The sequence below is a fragment of the Sceloporus occidentalis genome, unplaced genomic scaffold, assembly GCF_023333645.1.
Source record: "Sceloporus occidentalis isolate IW3139 unplaced genomic scaffold, rSceOcc1.0.p SCAF_80, whole genome shotgun sequence".
In the NCBI taxonomy this organism is placed as follows: Eukaryota; Metazoa; Chordata; class Lepidosauria; order Squamata; family Phrynosomatidae; genus Sceloporus; species Sceloporus occidentalis.
Window position 1 is genome coordinate 3,627,514 of NW_028317060.1, and position 21,073 is coordinate 3,648,586.

The following is a 21,073-nucleotide window of genomic DNA, read 5'->3' on the forward strand; positions in this document are numbered from 1 at the left end:
ACCATGATGCAGAGATAACCTTCGAGAATAATAGTTCTAGTTTAAACATGGAAGCAAATAAACAACCTGTAATTAGGGAAATGGTATTCACTTTTGCTTTAGTAGCTGTCAGTTATTAACGTGCACAAATATTGATTTAAGTAATTAGCACTATAATAGTCTTTAATACCGTGGCAAAAACATTTTTAATGACAACATTTGCAGTACAGAATTGTAAAAAAAATGGGGGAAAAGTTGCCTACATCAAACATGTGTACACTATTTTATCCTGTTTAGCTGTTACAGCAAACAGGCTTAGAAATTGGTTTTGTAATATATTAATAATAGCCTGAACACTATAGTGTTGCTTTATGTTGGGGATAAAGTAAACGTATAATGATGTTATACCATTTACACCTTTTCAAAGCATGATCAATAATTGTCTTATTGTCCGTATTTTGGTCTTTAATTAGCATCTTAATCTATAAGGTGCAGTTTTATATAGTGTATTCCAATTACTCAAAACATTTTATGTGTGTACTGTAGTAGAAGCTTAAGGAGATATAATTTATATTTAAGGGACCTGCAATGACAGCTTAAATTAACATCTTAGTGACACCCAGACGATGGCTTCTTGTCACCTTAAAATGGAAGTGGCTTAGAAGGACACCAGGGGACAAGGTTCTTTCATATAAAAAAAAGTATTATTAATATTATATAGATTGTCACCAATGATTTTGTAAGGTCAATATCTAGAGATATGGATATCTCTTTATGTATTTTATAGGCGGAATAAAGGCAAAATATCACAGATTATCTATTTGTTTTTCTATGAAGTCTAACATTGGTAGTCAAACAAATCTCATATAGAATCTATCAAATCAAAATATTCTGCATTTCAATAGGATTTTCAAGTATGGCCTGGGTGGAGGCAAGTGTACGGGGTGCACAGAAACTAGGTGGCAGGGAGCGGAGGTGAGAGTGAGGTGTTGAGCAATCGCGGCTCTTCATGAAAGTTTCTCCCCTGCTACCTGTCGCCACCTGGCTCAGTGCTCTCCGGGTCTGGATTTCAAAAATTTTAATGTCTAAGGTACAGTTTTGGTACAGTATATTGTAGAGAGACCCAGACTGGCCATCTGGCCCACTGGGCAAATGCCTGATGGTTCGGTTGCTGATAGGATCTCTATAAAAATGTAATGTGCAGCCGGTAGCCGTGTGTGTCACTTGGGATACTTAGTCATCCCCAGCCTGACCCTGACATAGGCATCAGACTGTATGACTCTTTACAGTTAGAGAAAGGACATTCACAGTTAGTTACTTGTGACAGAAATGGTGAGAGTGAAAACCTTAGCTAAGTGACCATTTAAATCCTAAAAAAAATGCAGCAGTAAAAACTTGTCTGTCATATATAAATCCGCTAAAATCTAGTTTAAGCATTGTCTGCTATATTAGAAAGTAAACCGGGCTATATGACAGAATTCACACCCAAATTACAATCTTTTACTTTTTGGATGTTAAGGTAACAATGTAACAGCAGGGATAAAAAAACACTAAAGAAGAGTTTATCTAAAAAGGTACTGTCTGCTGTAATGTAAAAGGCAATGAAAAATGAAAATGAGGTAACTACATACATTACGTTTGTAGGTATGCAGTAAAGGAGGTATTAATAAAGGAGATGGTTAGTGATGGGAAAGTTATCATTGTAGGTGATGGCTAGCAACATTTACCTTTATTTGCCCTATAAATTCAATACCAACCTTCTTTTTCTGCATTTACTAGACTCCGGCTACCCCTCGCACGGCACCGTCCCCTCCGTCACGGCCTGGGTTGCAGGCCTCATTCATAGCCTGGAGTTAGACGCAATTCCCAAAGACCGAGTGCACGTCCGGTTACCAGTGGTGGGTGTGTCTTGCGGATGGTGACGCCGTGCTGTTGGTAAACGCAGGGAGGGGGAGTGAGGAAAGTGGGAAGAATCATCCCCACTGCGCATATGGCCATACAGTAGGGGAAGGGGCCTAGGGGAGTAGGGGGAGGAGTAGTTCCTGCATCTCCTATAAAAGCCCCAAACACCATGCATTTAGTGCTTGCCTCCCTTAAAGCTATAGTTCCTGTTGGATCGATATTTACCATTTTGACCTCTTGGCTTCTGACCTTGGCTAAGTACCTGGACTTTGTGTTATTCTTTTACCCTGACCTCGGCTACCACCTGGACTCTGCTTTCTACTTTAACTGCCCTACCTTGGTGTCATTTGCTTCATTAAAACCACTGCTTGCTTTGAACTCCAGGATAGTTTGTGGCTTTTCTTTTTGTCAATCCTGTACTACGCTCCACTGACCCAACCACCACAGCCTAATGTGATGTTACAGTGATTTTTTACAAATTCATCAAGTTGCTGGGAGACAGAGCTGGGGTACCACAACTGTACATTCAGACTGTCTGCTGCAGATAACACCCCTTTGAGAATACATACAGAACACTCTTCAAGGTTACTGTATTGTTCACACCAGTTTTAAGAATATGGCAATGGAAAATATGAACAGTAGATATAATAGATATAATAGATATAAACTTATCTACCTTTTTTGTTTTACAGATTTAGCATGATATTGTTCTGAAATATGGTTACCCCTCCAATGGTTTTTCTTTATCCTTCTCCTAATGAACCTCTGTCTACAGGGACATGAATGGATACCAAAAGCTTTTTTCCTTATTTTGTAAGATTGATTATTGTTCAGATATTTTTAATTATTCCCAGACGTAAATTCTCAAATAGCTAGAGAGAAAAAAATCTCATTGTAATAATAGATCATAGATGTTGAAAGCATTGTACAGAAATAACTTGGCATAGGAAAAGCTTGCCATCACATATTTATAAATAACATATGAATGCATGGGCATCCGGAGGTGAGGCGGAGTTGGAACTTGACCCCTAGAAATTCAGAGTGGAAGAGGCCCACTGGAGAAGTAGGGGAGAGAGCTATTTAGAGTAGGTTAAAAAGACACCTGGTATTTAGGGAGTGCAGCAAAAAAAGCTTTTATTTAATTCTGTACACCCCCTGCTGTCAGAGTGGTTTGGTCTGCTCTCTTCCTTTCCATCTAGCTTGTCTCCTGCCTTTCACTCTGGAAACTGTTCAGTCAAAAGGCACAGAGTTCCCGTCTGGGCAGAGTCAGAGTTTGCATGATGCAGACACTAAGTCTACAGTGCAAAAACTTTGGTTGACTGCTGCTACAATAAAATTCAGCCAGCCATATTGCTAGCTGAAGATCATGTGATTTGTAGTTATTGATTGGGGTTGTTATAGTCTACACTACACACTAACATTTTTGTTATTGACTGAAGCTCCCATGATATAGAGTCAGTCATTACTGGCTGAACACCATAGGAATTGTAGACTCAGGTAGTGGCTAATCTTTACACACCTACCCTCAGCTATTGTAAACTAAAGTTCCCATGTTGCGCAGGTACATGCTGCTCTATTAGCTACCATGATCATATTAATGGAACCCCTCTCCTGGGTCAGCAGAAATAGGCAATGGGAAGGAGGTAAGAAGGTATTGGGGTGGGAGAGGGGAAAAGTGGCAGTATCTTTTATCCGCCCTCTGGAAAAAATCATGCAGATGCCCGTTGATAAATGATAGTCTTCTGGCTACATGATGGGTTATATTTTCATTTTTAAGATTTTCATTCAGATTGTTTGTACCTAAATTATGGAGGTAATTTTGATACTGCCTTCATCAAAACTGGTAATTTATTAATACAAATTCAGCATTGAAAAAATAAATTACTTTTAAATGAACAGTAAAAGCTTGTCATGGTGTTAATTTACTTGAGTGCCAAGTGTTAGTGAAATACTATACTGGACTGAGGTCAGAAAATATGAGTCATCCATTTCTTAGGTAATATGGAATTTCAGTTGCCGTCACAATTAGTATTACAATAATGACTGCTTGAAAGATTCTGATTTAGTCCACTGATTTAGTATAGCTCATTTACATCAAGAGCTCAGCTGTGATTTTAAGGATTTATTCACCAAACTGTGAGTCTGCAAGTGAACTTAGACAATTTCATTAAGGATTATGAAGGCCTAGTCCTGTAAAAAGCTGAGTTAGCCCTGTAATAATGCCAAGTTAAACCTGTGAAAGTTCATTTAAAAAGCATATTTGATTTAAATTTATATTATTCAGGTATATTGTGGCCCTTCTTGCAAGAGAACCTCACTGTGTTTGACTCTTTGTAATACACTCTGTTGTTATGATGACATGCTTACGAGCTTGTGGTCTAATGAATAAAGCCCACATTCTTAATTTATATTTTTTAAATCCAATTTTTAGTCTCTGACCCACTCTCAATGAAAATTCCCATGGGTCAACAAAACATTTTATAACAGCCATATTACCCATCTAGACATTTAATGGAATAGAAAAGCAAGGCAAGCTCATTCCTGTATTCTTTTTCAAAATCATTCCATCGCAGTAACTCCATGTGGCAGATTTATCAATATTTAACCATGTCAAGCTGAGTTGTTCTTTATCAGAGTGCGCAACCTTAAGTCAACTTAAAAGAACCTGGATCTACTTTGGAGCGGGCAGATGACATTAAAAGCCTAATTCAATATGTTATCAAGGTATTGAAACCACACTATGCTTATTGGGAAATATTATTCAACTGTGGTAACAGTTTCTTGTAGGAATTAAATCTTTGCCTCCAATAGTGAACAATATTGGCATGATCATTAACAAATATGTCGGACAATTAAAAGAGCAGTGTTGAGACAATCGATAAAATGAAAAAGGTCAACAGAGTATGAAATAGCACAAAGATTTTCATCTACCCTTTTCTATTATTCAATAAAGATGATTGGAGCCAAAAATAGTCATGTTTGGTCTACCTTTTGTTAATCATACATATGTATATAGTGACACTAATAAAATGATATCAATTATTCATCACTATATTTTATATATGAAAAACTTAACTTACGAATAAGGAAACACAGTCATTAAATGGAATACTGTTTGAAAAGGCAATGATCCTTAAGCTATACTAAATTCCGCACCACCCATTTCTGTTTCATTTTATTATATTATCCGTCTCGATAAATTACTATTTTTCCACAACATTTCAAACTCAAGGGCTGCATCTTTAATATAGGCAACAGTTGCAGATTTCCATGTATTATTTTTGATGATGACTGCCTGTATCAATAAAACCTAGGAAAACTAACAATAATAATAATAATGATAACCTGCAAAGTTCATAAAGCTATATATTCAGTATATAAAGTATTACATTCTTTACAGCTGTTCTGTCATAAAGAAATTGTGTATATCCTTCCCCTAATGCGGTACAGCCCTAACAGCAGTGGCGTCGCTACAGGGGGGCAAGGGGGGGCAATTGCCCCCCCTAGGTTATTCCTTGCCCCCCCTGTTGCCCCCCCGCCGAATTTGTAATCACCCAGGACAGTCCTTGACTGCTAACGACGGCATGGTGCCGTCGCTAGCAGTCCCAGTCAGGTGCTAACGACGGCACCATGCCGTCACTAGCACTATCTTACCTTGATGGAGGTCTGTGGACCTCCATCACCACCTACCCCGGCGATCTGCCCCTCACACAGAAGGGCATCACCGGGGCCACCCGATCTGCCCGGTGACGTCTCGCGCAATGACGCGATGACGTCACCGCGCAACTTTATTAACAACTGACAATTGTCAGTTAAAGAGGTATGGGGGCATGCTGCTTAGATGCCTGTATCTCAGGCATCTAAGCAGCTACATACCCCCAACATATACCATTGGAAAGGTAATCGCCTCACCTTTCCAACGGTATATAGTTTGTAAAAAAAGAATAAAAAATATTAAGTTAAAAAAAATAAAAATGTAAAAAAAATGATTTGGGGGTCTCTAAAGGCAGATAAAAAAAGATCAAAATTGCCTAGAGACCCCCAAATTAAATTATTTAAACATAAACTACTTTAACTTTAAAAAAAAAAAAAAAGTTTAAGTATTCTAGCTAAATGATCACTGTGGTAGCCAATGTTACCACAGCGATCATATAGCTATAAAAAGTCACATTCCCTTTTTAAAAATGGCCGATAGTAATTTTTAATCCTATGATCCCTTTGATCATGGGGTTAAATTTAGCCAACGGTAGAGGGAGGCAATTTTTGAAATCCTGATGAACTGCAAATATTATTAAAATCAGCCATTTAGCCTGAGTAACCATCTCATTCCTGGAGCGCCTTGTATTTTTTACTGCAAAACTTATTTTTGCTGTAAAAGTGATTTTTTTTTCTCCCTTTACCATCATTTCTTTGGGATTGTAAGGGAAAAGAATGGTGTGTGCTACTGTGAGTAAATGTATGGAAAGAATGGAGTGTGCTTCTGTGAGTGAATGGAGAGATATGAAAGGCGTGTGAATGATCAGTAATTAGGGTTGAAGCCTTGACGTGGCATTACTGCTCACGCGGGAAGTTAAATTATGGCACAAAAAGTACACATTTGCAAAAACGACATCCCTTGGCGCATCAAATGAGGGGCTGCATGTGTTTCTAGTACAAACCTGGAGTGCGCAAGACACAAATGAACATGTCGCTATGGTTAGAAAAAACATATTTTCAAGCCAAAGCGACATATTCCATCATTATTTGTGCACTCCTAGAAATACATGTAGCCCCTCATTTGAAGCTCCAAGGGGTGTAGTTTCTTAAAATGGATGAATTGTCTGAATGAGGGAGAGCATGAGTTAATATGTGGATGAATTGTCTGAATGAGGGAGATCATGAGTTAATGTGCTTGTGTGTATCATAGATGTATAATTGTGGAAGGGCAAAGATGGCACTAGCAGGATGTTTGAGCCTTGGGGAACAAGATGGCACAGGCAGGGTGTATATGGGACAAAGATGGCAAATCTTATGTGTGTTATCTGGGTGCTGGCCAGGTTCTATGTGGGCAGCATGGTTGGGGTGTGCAACCTGTGATCCATCCCTGTAATTTAGGGGGTTTTAAATATACCTTTAATGCCGTGTTTTTATGTGAATTCCAATTTATCTGTACCTGCAAAGCTTGGTTTGTGTGTTCTTCTGTAGATCCATATCTGCTATGCTATGTTTCCATACATTATTTATGTATACCTGCAAATACAGGGTTTGTCTTGTCTTGTTCAGTTGATTAATACCTGCAATGCTGTTTCCATGTATTGATTTGATCTATACCTGCAATGCTACATTTCATATATTATTGTATACCTGCAAATACAGGATTTGTATGTCTGATTCAGTTTATTTGATATATACCTTCAGTGCTGAGATCACAAGTGAATTTCAATTGATCTATACATGCAAAGCTGGGTTTGTGTGTTAATGTGTTGATCTATACCTGCTATCGGCAGCAGGGTCTAATATTTATATATATATTTATATATATATCGGCAGCAGGGACTAATATTAGGCCCTGAAATCATTTAGTGGAAAAGTTAAGGTATTGTGTTGTTTAATGTATTTCAAGGATTAGTCGTACTAAGCTTCAGGCTTCCCATGTTGAATGATCAAGTATTGTATTGTCCAATTACAAAAGTATCATTCCATAGCACATTACTTTTGGCAATATATATATATATATATATATATATATATATATATATATATATATATATATATATATATATATATATATATATATATGTGTGTGTGTGTGTGTGTGTTTTTTCAGTGGTATGATTTAATGGTGGAAATTATTAATGCCCCCCAGTTTGACTGTGGTATCTTGTGTGCCCCCCCTATATATTGTTTCTAGAGTCGCCACTGCCTAACAGTAATAGAGTCTGGCTGTGAAAGAATTCTATAAGGTCCAAAGAATAAATCTCAAGGGATAAGAATACACAAGCTGAATAGTATCCTATCATAACAAGGACAGTGAAGCTGATATAGTAGAAATGCCACAGTTTATTGACAGCTTCCCCAGAAAGGATAGAGATCAACTTCTTTTATGCTTTAGTAATCAAATAATTTTTCTTAACTTGTTTGTGAATTGTACACATTACAATGAATATGGCAACTTTGTTTCTGTTTACTATGATTAAATATTATAGTAGAACAATGTTATTTTGTGTACCAGTAAGTCTTTCTCTGTTAACATTTAATACGTTTAATTAGCTTACCTAGCAAACTGCAATTCTGCCATAGTCTGATGGATATGTTCGACAGAAAGTTCATATCGTTTCCTATACTACAAAATAGCAAAAAGCTGATGCGAATCAATTTCAAGAAACTGTCCTCTAGGACAAAAGGAACTATTTTTGAAACCTATTGCAACAACTTTTTCCAGGCCAACCTTTTATATATGGATAGTTTAACCTATAAAAATAGTGAACAAAAGAACATAGTATGATTTTTAACCACCCATATTTTACTAGAACAGTATTTCTTTGTATATTGTAATAAGGTACACAGGTTGTCTTAATGGTTTCACCTAGATAGTTGTATATATTTTATGTGTTAGTGTGATTGCAAGCATGGTAATGCCATATGTTTCAATACATGCATTGTGGTATAACTATTGTATAAATAAGCACAATTTTGTGATGACCACTGCCAAGATGTGTACATTATGTGTATATCTAGAAATAGCCTCTAGAAATCATAACTGGGTCTCCAGGCTAATGTATTTAATCTCTGGGCGTGAAGGGGTACTTTACCAGTTCCACAGATTCCCAGCCCCTTTCAATGCTTTCTACACACAGACAGCCTCATCCTTACAAATGGAAATAACATGAAATAATATTAACAGGAAATATCAATAGCAGGAAATAACTGGAAAACATATTAACAGTAAATAACCCCTGAAAAGCTCTCATCTTGTTGTGTTATTTATATTTTTGTCTATGAATGCTAAAAGGTATTTGGGCTGTCAATATTTTTTTATCTATTTTTTTTAGGACAGTCAGTCTTTAAAGGAAAAAAAAGAAAAGCGCATTTATGTTACCATTTATTTTACCAGTTTATATATGTCACCTCTTGTTAGTTGTGTTCAGCATATTGTTAAAGATAAAAAATAAAGCAATGCCATTTAATGATAGAATTAATGTATTTTTCTCTCTAGCAACTCTGTGTGATCGCAATAGATAATTTGTGTTCTCACTTTCACCTGATTCCGGCGCTAGTGGGATATCTTTTGTGCCAATCATATTCTGCAAAGTGCTGCTTATTTTCAATAGAAACGGTTTTCTCTCTCTAGACAAACAGGATTTTCCTGGGCTAGCTCAAAACTGACAATTAAAAAAAAAGACATTTCAAAGCAGAACACAGAGCTTGAGGAATTGTTGCTTCTAATTCTTAACACGTGCGACAATGTATTATGTTGGTCCTGCTTTTCATATTACTTATGAAAATGTCTGACTGGGCTTTGTAAAAATGGACATGAAACAGAGCAAGAACAGTTACAACGTTTAATTCTAGAAGTGTGACCTTTTCATACTAGCGACAAATGACAAAATTCGGAGTTTCTTTTTACTTGGTGCTGCTGTCGTTTGGTCCCCATAATAAGTTTATATTTCAATGAATATACTAATTGTCTCTACATATTGTGAACTGCCATAGCAGATAATTATGGTTTTAAAATATATATGTTACTAGCTGAATGAAATCAATTTCAGCTTCAGCTAGGCAAGATGATCTTGGTTATTGTTTGGCTCAGCTACTTATACATTTCTCTTATTTGTTAGTTCTTTAAGTTCTGCTGCACCATAAATGGAATATGGTTCAACCTTAGCTTAGCTCATGCTTCATTACTGGCCAGCTTGCCCACCTTTTCAACAGTCAAAGTAGTTCAACTAACGTAAACTAGCTCATAAAACTCATTAACGAGGCTTAACTTGCAATACATTGAATTCCGTGTTATGTTAATAAACGTTAACGATAATGCGCTGTTCTATTTAAACCATTAATGTCATGTAGCTCATAAAGCAGGAACATTACAACAAAATAATAATTAGTACATTCAATTTCATATTTGCAATTGATTCCTTCAAAATGACTTAATTAGTACATAATATATGTCTTAAATTCAGATCATATATTTTTTTTCTACTCTGCTGTATAATATTTGGAAAAAAAATCTGTCAGGCTGCTAAAATCTGTGAAATGGATTTTGAGATTAAATTATTCTATAATTAGATAGCTCTGGTTTACTGCTTAATTGGACTTCAAACTATAACTGTCCTGGATAAAACAATACTATTTATGATGTTTTCCTTGTACACTAGGAAGAAACATCTAATTATTATTGTCTCATACTAAGCAGACATAATTATAATACATGCACTAGAAGGTGTTCCTCTTATTTCTATAGCCACGGGTGCATAATAGCAGATTGTAAAGTCTGTGGGACAACTTCATTTCCTAAAGAATTCACCCCTATTGTTCCCCTTTTGTACCCATATCAACTACCCACTGCCTATGTAAATCAGAGTCAGATATTCATTCCAGTAGCAGCAGCACTGAGTAGAATGAGTGTAGTTCTCATCGGTGTGAAGCACTGTAGGTGATCCAGTCTTGATATATAACACGCACACGTATAGCTGTATATTTTACAGCTGCTTTCCCACCTAATGGTTTGTTTAGGGCTATAAAATACAATGTTAAGCACTGCTCAAATTATGTGACAAACAAATGCATTGTTAATGGAGGTGAGTCCCTTGCATTCTGCATCTTGATTTAACAATCACAATTATAGATGTCACAGATGAACCTAACATAAACAATGTTTACATCAATCACTATCTTCATTTGCACCTTGATTACTACTGGAAAATTCTTGGTAAGTACACTTAGGGCATTTTCCATTTTCTGTCCATTTTACTTTTGTTTACAGATCAATGTATATATATATATATATATATATATATATATATATATATACATTGATCTGTAAACATAAGTAAAATGGACAGAAAATGGACAGATATACTCTACTCTTTTGAATTCTGCCTTACTCCTTTCACTGTAACGGCGGTAATAGTCAAAATAAATAGAATATACTTGTTACATATCTCTATGTATATTCTCCTTAATGTATGAAGATATCGTGAACCTATTGAGTGCCTGGACATAGGTTAGATTTTTCAAATATATGCCAAACCAAATAATAAAAACAAATAATAAACAAATTTTAGCCAAGGGTATCCAATATGTGTGATTGTACGTTGCACAGATAGGCCTTGTAGGTGACAGTATACAACATTTGACATAGTGAACACCTACTGCTTGATGCGCCATAGTTAAATAAAAAAACACAGAAGATAAAATATGTACTCACATGCCACACTTTTAGTACTTCTAGCGCACCCAGTTTTGTAGGTTATAGCACAGATGATCCTTATAATTATTATGGCTATAGCAGCTGATTGGTTTGGCCGCATATGGTTGACACCAGATTATGGTACATAGAGCATCCTGTATATACATAAAATGTATTCAGGCTTTCAGCTATTAACTATACAAAATAGACATAAGATACATTCCCTAACCAAAAGTGTTGTAGTATACTTGTTGTGTGAAGGTCAACAAGGTTTAGGTTTAATTAATGTCTTCGATCTCCGGATATCTCTACTTTCACAAAAATATAAGCCTACCTAATACCATGTATCTCTAGTTGACAACTCTCTTTTTGTCTTTGCTGTGTCTAATTCTTCCTACAACCTCCTTCAGACATTTCTTAATGCTGTCAAATCAGAATCTTTGATCTTGTGACAAAACTACTAGGATCATTAAATGTTACCTGAGTGAAATTCTTTACTGCTGCTCTCTGGGTAGATGTATTGAATCAGTAAGGCATTTTAAATGCATTTAAAATGATTCCATGTGGAATTGTGTTAAATCTAGGGGATCTAATCAGACAAAGTAGAAAAACAGAAAAAGGAAATTACCTAATTTCATATAGGATTTGCTAAAGTGATTTTTTAGGCTTACAAAGATCGATTATCCCAAAAGAAGTTTGAAAAGACTTGACCCTTAGAGTGCCACTGTGTACATGGTATATAGTTAGCACAGGGGGTCTAAGATACCAACTATGTACTATGTATGTAGTATAATTCCAGGCACCCCCTATATGATTGCTACATTACAGTTCCCCAGTGAAGGTCTTCTCCAGTGAAACCCTTGCATGTTTAACCGCACAGCCAAAGCTTCTGTACTAGAGGAAACACACAGGCGTCTTCTACATAGCAGATAATGCTGCTAATTGGTCAAGACTTCTGAAATATTGTTGAAAATTGATGGTACTACAATTACTTGGTTTTAATCTAATGTATACTGAAGACAGCTACATAGTATTTTAGCTAATAAAAATGTTGAAGCATTTATCAATGCTGAGTTACATTACATTTATTTAAAGCAATGAATTTAAAATACTGCTGAGCAATATTTTTCACTGGCTGTCTCTTGCGTAAAGTTAACTCATTATCATTGTCCATGCAATGTGTTTTAATAAAGTTTACCTATAAGACGGTAAGAAAGCAAAAAGTCAGGCAGTTTGTCATTTAATAACTAGCTACGTAAATGGATTTCAACGGCACCTCACTGATGAGGCACACGAAGGTCATCTGGTCACGTGTACAGGGGGAATTTCCCTCACATTAGACTTAGTCTTCCTTTAGAATGGGATAAATGTGTCTAATATGTAGATGAAAGTAATGGCACAAATGAGAATACAAATTAGATTACTTAGAGTATGTAGTTATAGAATAACATGCTCCTAAGCATTGCCAATTTTTGAGTGTTCGAGCCATCTGTTCACATTACATTTTTTCTAAAAGACTCTAGGGTTATTCCTACGAATCAAGATGTAGTCTCCCTATGGACCTTATTGTTCCCCCAGCCTAGGTTAATTACAACTTACAATGAATGCAGAGGATGTGACTCTAATATGCTGACAGAGATTTGTCGTGGGGGCATTGGGGAGCTAATATTTGAGACAAGTAGGGTTACCTGTTCTTGGCTGAGCCAATTTTTTACTCATTTCATTTTAATGAATTCTTGTTGCTGTTTTTTTTTTATAAATAGAATTTATCTTATAGTGAGTTGGCTTACATTAAGTAGTCTAGTTCTCAAAATAGTATTTTTAGCTTTTAATGGTATCTTCTTGCATTATTATATTAAACCAACAAGAGGCAAGTGAATTAGACTTTGAACTGATAGTAGGTCCTTAGCTTATGCAAGTAACAGGAGCATGAACAGTTGGCGATATCGGGACAGATTTTGCTCAGTCGTTTTACTCATATCTGTGGCCTCACAAGTCTAGCCAGGGGTACACTAAAAAGAAGACATAACACAGACATCAAACATAAGTCAGAAACAGAAGGAGCTCTTTGTCCATTTAACCTATCATCTAAATAAATCATTAGGGGTATTTTGAGGCATGAGATCATCCAGTTTATAATTGTGTGTTACTGAGTAATCAATAAGGTTTTTTTTTTATAACTATGCAGTCATGGTTAAAATACCTGTTTTTATATATATATATATATATACATATAAAAAACATACTGTATTACAACAGAAGGTACATTACTTTTCAAGAGGAGCCAAAAAGCCTACATCTTGTAGGATGATTGACAATACCAATCTGTTAATATGAAGTGAAGTGATGATATTATAAATAAGAATTAAGTAGTACCACCTGCAAATGAAACCATGCACAATAAAATAATCATTTCTGTTTTCAAACACAACAAACATTTTTCATTTTCCATTTTCCATGGAGTGATGTGGTCTAAACTTAACATTGTATAACTCAATTTCAAGCCAATAAAACTTACCAAGCAGAACAAAATGATGGCTGTACATTTCGCCACTATAATAAATTGGTAAATGGTTTTATGTGAAGGGTTCACTGTCTGTGTTTTTTATCGTTAGGAAACCAAAGTTTCCTGTAAAGACAAGAGTAAAATAAAAATGTTATTTTAGCAACATCCAGAAAAGAAATGTCCTGAAATGCTTCTTTTGGTATCTCAGAAGCATTTTAGAATTATAGGCATATGTTCTTGCAAACTGTAGATAATAAAGCCAGACCTCTGTGAAATGTTCCTCTTACACCCATATATCCTTAGTATCCAGTCGCATATGCCAGAGAATTAATGAAACCTGCAGCATAATTTTTCTATCTAGTAGAACTATCTGATAAGGTAATGTCTGATGATAAATTGAGTTTATAGTCAACTGCTAGATTCAATCTATGGCCTTAAATCCCCCAACATAACTTCTCTTTACACCCAAGACAAAGTCAGTGCAGTATGCAATAAATGTCAGTGGAATCAAATCTATTGTGACAGTCCCGGATCCCCAGTGAGACCTTTCTTAAAAGCTGGATTACAAATGGTTCATAATAAAAGATAGAAGCGTGTACAAAATTTGACTATAAAAAATATCATTTTTTTTGTTATTCCCCTGTGTGTTTGCAGTTTATTTTAATCTTGCTTAGTAAGCATACCTTAATATTTTATTGCACTATATACTTATAGACCTAGTTTAATATCTCCAAATCAAATATTCCCAGAAGTACAATGTATGTGTTATTGCTAGATATGAATTAGTTTACGGTGAAACAGAAAGGGTCATGTGGTCCTTATACAACCAATGAAATATTATTGAAATATGTTTTCGTAGATGTTTGAGCTAATGGAATGCCTAATTTTTCACAGTGTGCTTTTGATAATTTTTTTTGGCTCCCAGGTGTAGTTTATATAGCTAACAAGCTGAGATTAGGAGAACTCTCTTATATGGCCAAGACCAAAGAGCTGGCCAAGGATGTCAGGGACAAGATTGTAGACCTACACAAGGCTGGAATGGGCTACAAGACCATCGCCAAGCAGCTTGGTGAGATGGTGACAACAGGTGGTGCGATTATTCGCAAATGGAAGAAACACAAAAGAAGCAGAACAGACCAAAAAGCCGAACTGAGCAAAAAGCAGAGAAGAACAAGAAATGGAGTTGCAAAGAAGTAGATGGAAAAGCAAAGAAATGGAAGCAAGAAAGAGTGTGAGAGCGTGAATGATAATGAGGAAAGCCCTCTGAAAAAATGCAATAACAAATGGACCAAAAAGGAAATGAAAAATGTGTCTGAATTGTTTTTGGTCCGTGTGCACATGTTTAATAAATGCAAAATACAGAAACTTTGAAAATGCCCTTTTAGTTCTAATGGCAACAACCTAAAAGGTTGTATGACTTGACAAGTGTTAATGACAAAAATTAAGAATTAAGCAAATTTTACTCGATTGCAGGAGAAAGGCATTTGGCTCCTCAACAGCACTGGGAATTTTATTCTTCAAGTGTTAAATTTAAATTAGGTGGAACAACACCTTTAAGGAATCGGTGTTCTTCCCATACTAAAAAGTAGAATGAATGAACTCTTTAATGTCTGAAACATTAAAATTCTAAATAAAATACTTTGGTAATCATGATTATAGATTTTTTTGCTGTTTCACATACTTTTATTATACACATCACATTTGTGGAAGTTATTTTACATGTAACAAAAATATGAAGCGTGTCAATTTTATAGGAGTTAAGAAACAGGTAAACTGGGCTCAAAAGGCCAACTATGTATCTCCCGGGTAGCTTAAGTCTTGTTGCTATAAAAAGCAACCTCCTTACGCTTTCTATAATTGTAGTGGGGCTGGCTGATTTCCTTTACCACCTCTGGGGAAAGTTTCATGTATTTAAGGGTTCACTTGAGACTTCCATTAAAGATAGATACATTGCATTCACTTGACTGCTGAGGTGCCATCTGGGGAAGAGAAAAAAATGCTGATCAATGATCACAGCTTCTGGGGCAGTGACATAAAACTGAAATCTGATTGTTGCCTTTAGGCAGCAATCGGGAAATAGGCCAGGCAGCCAATATAATTTAAAGTAGAAGAAACAGCATGCTGACAGCAGGAAAAAAGGATCATCCCCGCTAACATGTGCAGTCATCAGTGATTGTGATATCACAAGCACCCTCCACTGTAAATAAATAAATAAAAATGCATTCTCTTATTAATAAGTATAGTTTATATTTGTTGTCCTCTAGTGTCAAACCACATAACCAGGAGCCAGGTGGCTGCATCAGTGGTACAAAAAGAAGCAGTCACTGGTAGTTTCTACCTTTATTTTTCTCTTTCTCTAATTTAACATTTTAGCATTTTACACCATCTTATGTGTACCAATCCTGCAATATGTTATATACTGTCATCTACACGGGCTGTGTATGCATAATGCATGTACAGTCAGATTTATGGGATACATATATAAATCCACAATGGAACCAAAAACCATCAGCAGAGCCTCTGAATGAGAAAATTGGTCTGATCTGATCTCCGTCGCTGAAAAGGTTAAATATATTGTCATATTATACTTGACCAGTTTCGGATGATGTGTATTCTGCTTCCTAGAACCTGCTTCTTCCAAGTACCTAGGACGTTGATCTATTATTGATCTTTTGTACATTATAACTATTAGTTATATACCAATAAAGTATGTTGATACTGTTTTATTGATGACCAGTCATCAAACTATATTTTACAAAACATCTGTGTCAGCTTTTGATTTGATGAAGTCATTAAATAAGCCTGTGACCCAGTGCACATTTACAGTCTAAGAAAGTTTTAATGATATGGGAAATACTTAACGGGTAAGCAAAATATTTACAGGCAAAAGTCTTGTGTTTCAGAAGCTGAGTCATTTATTGTCTGCTTAAAGGGGGGGGGGGAATATTTTTCTCCTTAAAGCTGCCATTGATATTGGTAGTGCAATATTTTAGATGTCTTTCCATACTCAAACACCACAGTGAGCTTACCCTTTATGGCAATGCGAACTTGTTTCTCTGTAGACATTAATTAGCCAGCAGGTCCAGCTGTGTGATTAACAATAAGCCATTTGTTTAACTGTTTAAGGCAGTATCAGGAGTAAGGGTATTTGTCTAGTAGATTGGGCTAAGATAACAGGAATAGAACATGTACAAACTGTTAATATGCAGCTGTCTGAAAAAAAAATATGTTATGAAAAAACTAGAACTCTTTTAAAAAAGAAAATAGCTTAATATGTATGAAAACATTTTAATGTGACAATAGTAATAACAATGGTGGAAGTATCCATTGAAAACCCCACTTCTTGCACAATCCTATGTGGAATATATTTCTTGACGTAACATATAATCTAAGTTGCTTTATACACATTTTCTATCCTTTTAACAGGTTTTGGTAATGATTATAACTACATGATGTTTTATGCAGTGTACCTTTCTAGTTCTTTCTCCAGTTCCTAGATTTTACTTTCACATTGTATTCATAATTACATCTTCTACTGCTGACACAGCTTGAGTTATTTCTTCTAATTCTGTCTAATGCTCTGTATTAGGTACCTTAAACCAGGCCTGGCTATCTGGCACACCAGTCAAATGCCTGGTGAGCCACTGGTCGATGGCCCCATATGCTTACCTGATCTGCCGCTCCAGAGGTTTATTAGGTCCGGGAGATTGCAGCCAACAGCTGGATACAAAAGGCTGCATGTTACGTGAGCATAAAAACATTTTATGTGGACGTACAAATCTGGCCAGAGGCCACACATACATCACCTGGCATTTAAGTGCTTAAATGCCACCAATAAGACTTCCATGAACATTAATAACCAATAAAACAAATGGACTTGTACAATTGCCTTATTTACTCATTTCTATACAAAATAAATCTATTATTTTTCCATTATTTAATAATGCACTAGGGTCCTTTACTTGGTCCTGTCATGTCATAGTCTTGAAATGGCCATTACTTGAACTAATTGGTCCGAAGATTAGTTTTAGTTTCTGCACGAATATCTATGTCATAAAGTATGTAAGTTTGAAGGTTAGCTAATTCCTAAATCCCATACCTTTCTATGTATAATAATACAAATCTTTATTTTGGAATTCTCAATCTGGTAGAGCCTAAACTGAAGACATTTTTTGCAAAACTTTTAAAAATAACAGTTAAAACTGCGTAAAAACATTGTAGTTCCTGATTCATCAGAAAAGCCACATCCAGTTAGAAGCATTTTTTTACTTGTTGGAAAATGCAGAGTCTGCAGTTTCCTTCAGTTGTTAATCATTAAGTGAAGCTCACCCGCATGCTGTGTTACTCGTTTTTATTTTACACCCTAGAGAGAGATAACATTTTAAGCAGACGAAAAATTAATTCAGGGAAGCAACACTATTGGGTCAAAAGAACAATTCTATGACACTTGAACATGCTGTGCCTTGTTTTAACATCAGTTTGTTGGAGTATATAAAGATAAGACCTTATAGCAGGTAAAATACATTATATGAATATTTACTATAAATATTAGAAGTATTACAAACACATACATGCACACAGATTATGCCAAATCTTAAATTATGATCCCATAATTGTACTATTTTTTTCCCATTCAGGTGTCATAAAAAATATATATATTTTTTGTGCTTTATGAAGAGACCATGAGGATCATACTGCTAGAGTCAGTATATAAACCAATAATTCATTATGTTATTCATAATTATGTGAATTACATGCGATTTAGGCTTGTGCACTTTTTCTGATAAAATTCTTATCTACAGATTTCTTGCTAAAAAATTTTATTTTGTTTTATAAAAAAAACTGAACCATTCTAAGCCCATCTATTATTATTTTTATTGTACTTTCCATACAAAAGGGAGAGATACCATTTATTGAAGCTATTGTGTAAGTCTTCCACAGCATTTCTGTTAGAGACCTTATCAAAAGAATGTATTTATTAACGACATTGGTCTTTCCTTTGGATTCAGAAGCCTATCATTTCCTAAGCAGAAAAAAGTCTAGAGGACTTTACTGTTGTTACAGCACAACATTTAGATGACCTAATGGCACATAGCTTACTCTGTGAAAACCAGATAAATTTCAAACAAAATGAAAACCACAATAGGATAAGTTAATCAGACATCTCAAAAGTGTTGTATTTTAAGACTTACATTTATGAGAAAATGACTTACTTAGGTACATTCTGCAGCCTTCATAACATAATTTAATAATAACACTGCCCTATGATTGGTTAGTTACTTTTCACTGTATTTGTTATCTGTACAGATGGATGGATTAAAGGGTCCTCTTAGGTTAAGAAAGTAAATCAAAGTCTAGTATACAGACTATCTCCAAATATACACCACAAAACACTCTTCTTAGTGAATAATTTATTGTACAAATACTGCATACTTCATGAAAATATTGCAAAACTTGTATCACACCATGTCGTCCTATTCCCTCAATTGACTGCAGCAACCAGTTTCCCATAAAACTTCTTGTTCCAATCAGTATAAAATAGCCTACTAATCATCCATTGTGGGCAAGTGGCCAGGGAGTAGGCAGGAATGAAAAGAATGTAGGTAGGTAGGGAGCATAACATCAACAGGACTATGAATAACTTACTTTTAGGCCTGGGAATTGAATATACTAACCCCAGGGAAGCGTCACTTCCGGGAAAGCCAATCAACTTCCCAGATATGCAAGTGACTGTGAAAAGGTTTGCAGAAGTCAAGTGTCTATTGATCATGAGCTGAAATATCTACCACGTCTGCTCTCTAATTTTGCACAAGGGTTCACAATGACCGAGCACACCAACTCATGCCCAGATATCATGTACACATCCAATTGGTGTTGGGAGGCAGCACCAGGGTAAGTAATTAAGCAGCATATGCCAAGGGGAGTCAGGAACTCTCATCTATCAAAAATGGTTAGTTAAGACATTTATTGCTAAAAAATGAAATATACAGCTCATTTATTGCACTCCTTAAAATCTGAATGTGTATTTAATATCAACAAAATTATTAAAAAACATTTCCATACTGCTTAACAGATCACATCCCTACAATTTTACACTTACAAAGCATTAATAATAAAAATGCAACTCTCATGAAATGTCGCTTCACTTTCCTTTACCCTTTAACTGTTGGATATATCATTAAGAAATATTTAGGCTTCATAAATAAGTAATTTTTTCTCAACAGTAGAAATATTGTGGAAGGCTTATAATATACTGTACATCAATATGAACTAGTTATGGCCTGAAGGGATATGCAAAATCAACTTCTAACAAGACACTATATTTGATTTATAACACAGTTTTTGAGGAATATGCAATATGAAAAAGTATTATAATTTAGACAAATTTATTTTAGTAATCATGATTGTGGTTTTGGCGCTGTGATTTTTTTTTTATCAAAAGGTATATGGAATTTACTTTATACATTTTCTGTAGAGGTAATGCTAAACATAAATTGTCACAGATATATTTAAATGCTTCATGAAATTTATTGATACTTGGTTGACTTTAGGCTTTGTGTCATTGGAATCTTTAAAAAATCTTGTTCATGTTTATTCTTCTTAATACATTTTAGTAGGATCAAAAAAAAAATAACATCTCAATAATGAGTTCCATAAATGTTTTTAGAACAAAGACTGTTAAGATTCATGTTGAAGCCTATACTGTTTCATATTGTCCAAGCCATTGAGGAGTAGGTGAGTAAATTGGTTAGTCAACCACTAGTTGTCCAGTACCTAGTCTACAGTGCTTAGAGTTCCAAATGTTTGGACAGAAGATTACAAGGTTCCAGTTTGTTAACATGGCAATATTATGAGACTTACTTTACGTCAGCCCTAAGGGTAACCATCACTTTGCACAACTAAATGTATTAAACCATTTAGTACGTGGGAATATTTGATTTTTTAGATATTTAGTTTAAAGGATTCTGAGATTTATGTCTCATTGTTTATGAATAAGCATTGCTTAATTCATTTTCTATCTTGAAGTTACACCCCTTCTCATACCAACCTTACAAAAGGTCCCTGAACCAATCAACCAGTGACTCAATAAATATAAATGTAATGGGGAGCAATAATCATGCAGCTTTTGTAAAAAATAAGTTAAGATGGTTGTTTCTGTGGTATAAGCATAAGTGAACCTCTTGTATATTTTACGTTAATCTGTAAACAGGATTTTTGCTACAGCAATTCACAGTGTTTTTGGAAACCACATGAGCATCATATTGAGCACCTTTGAAATATCAACAAACATAAAA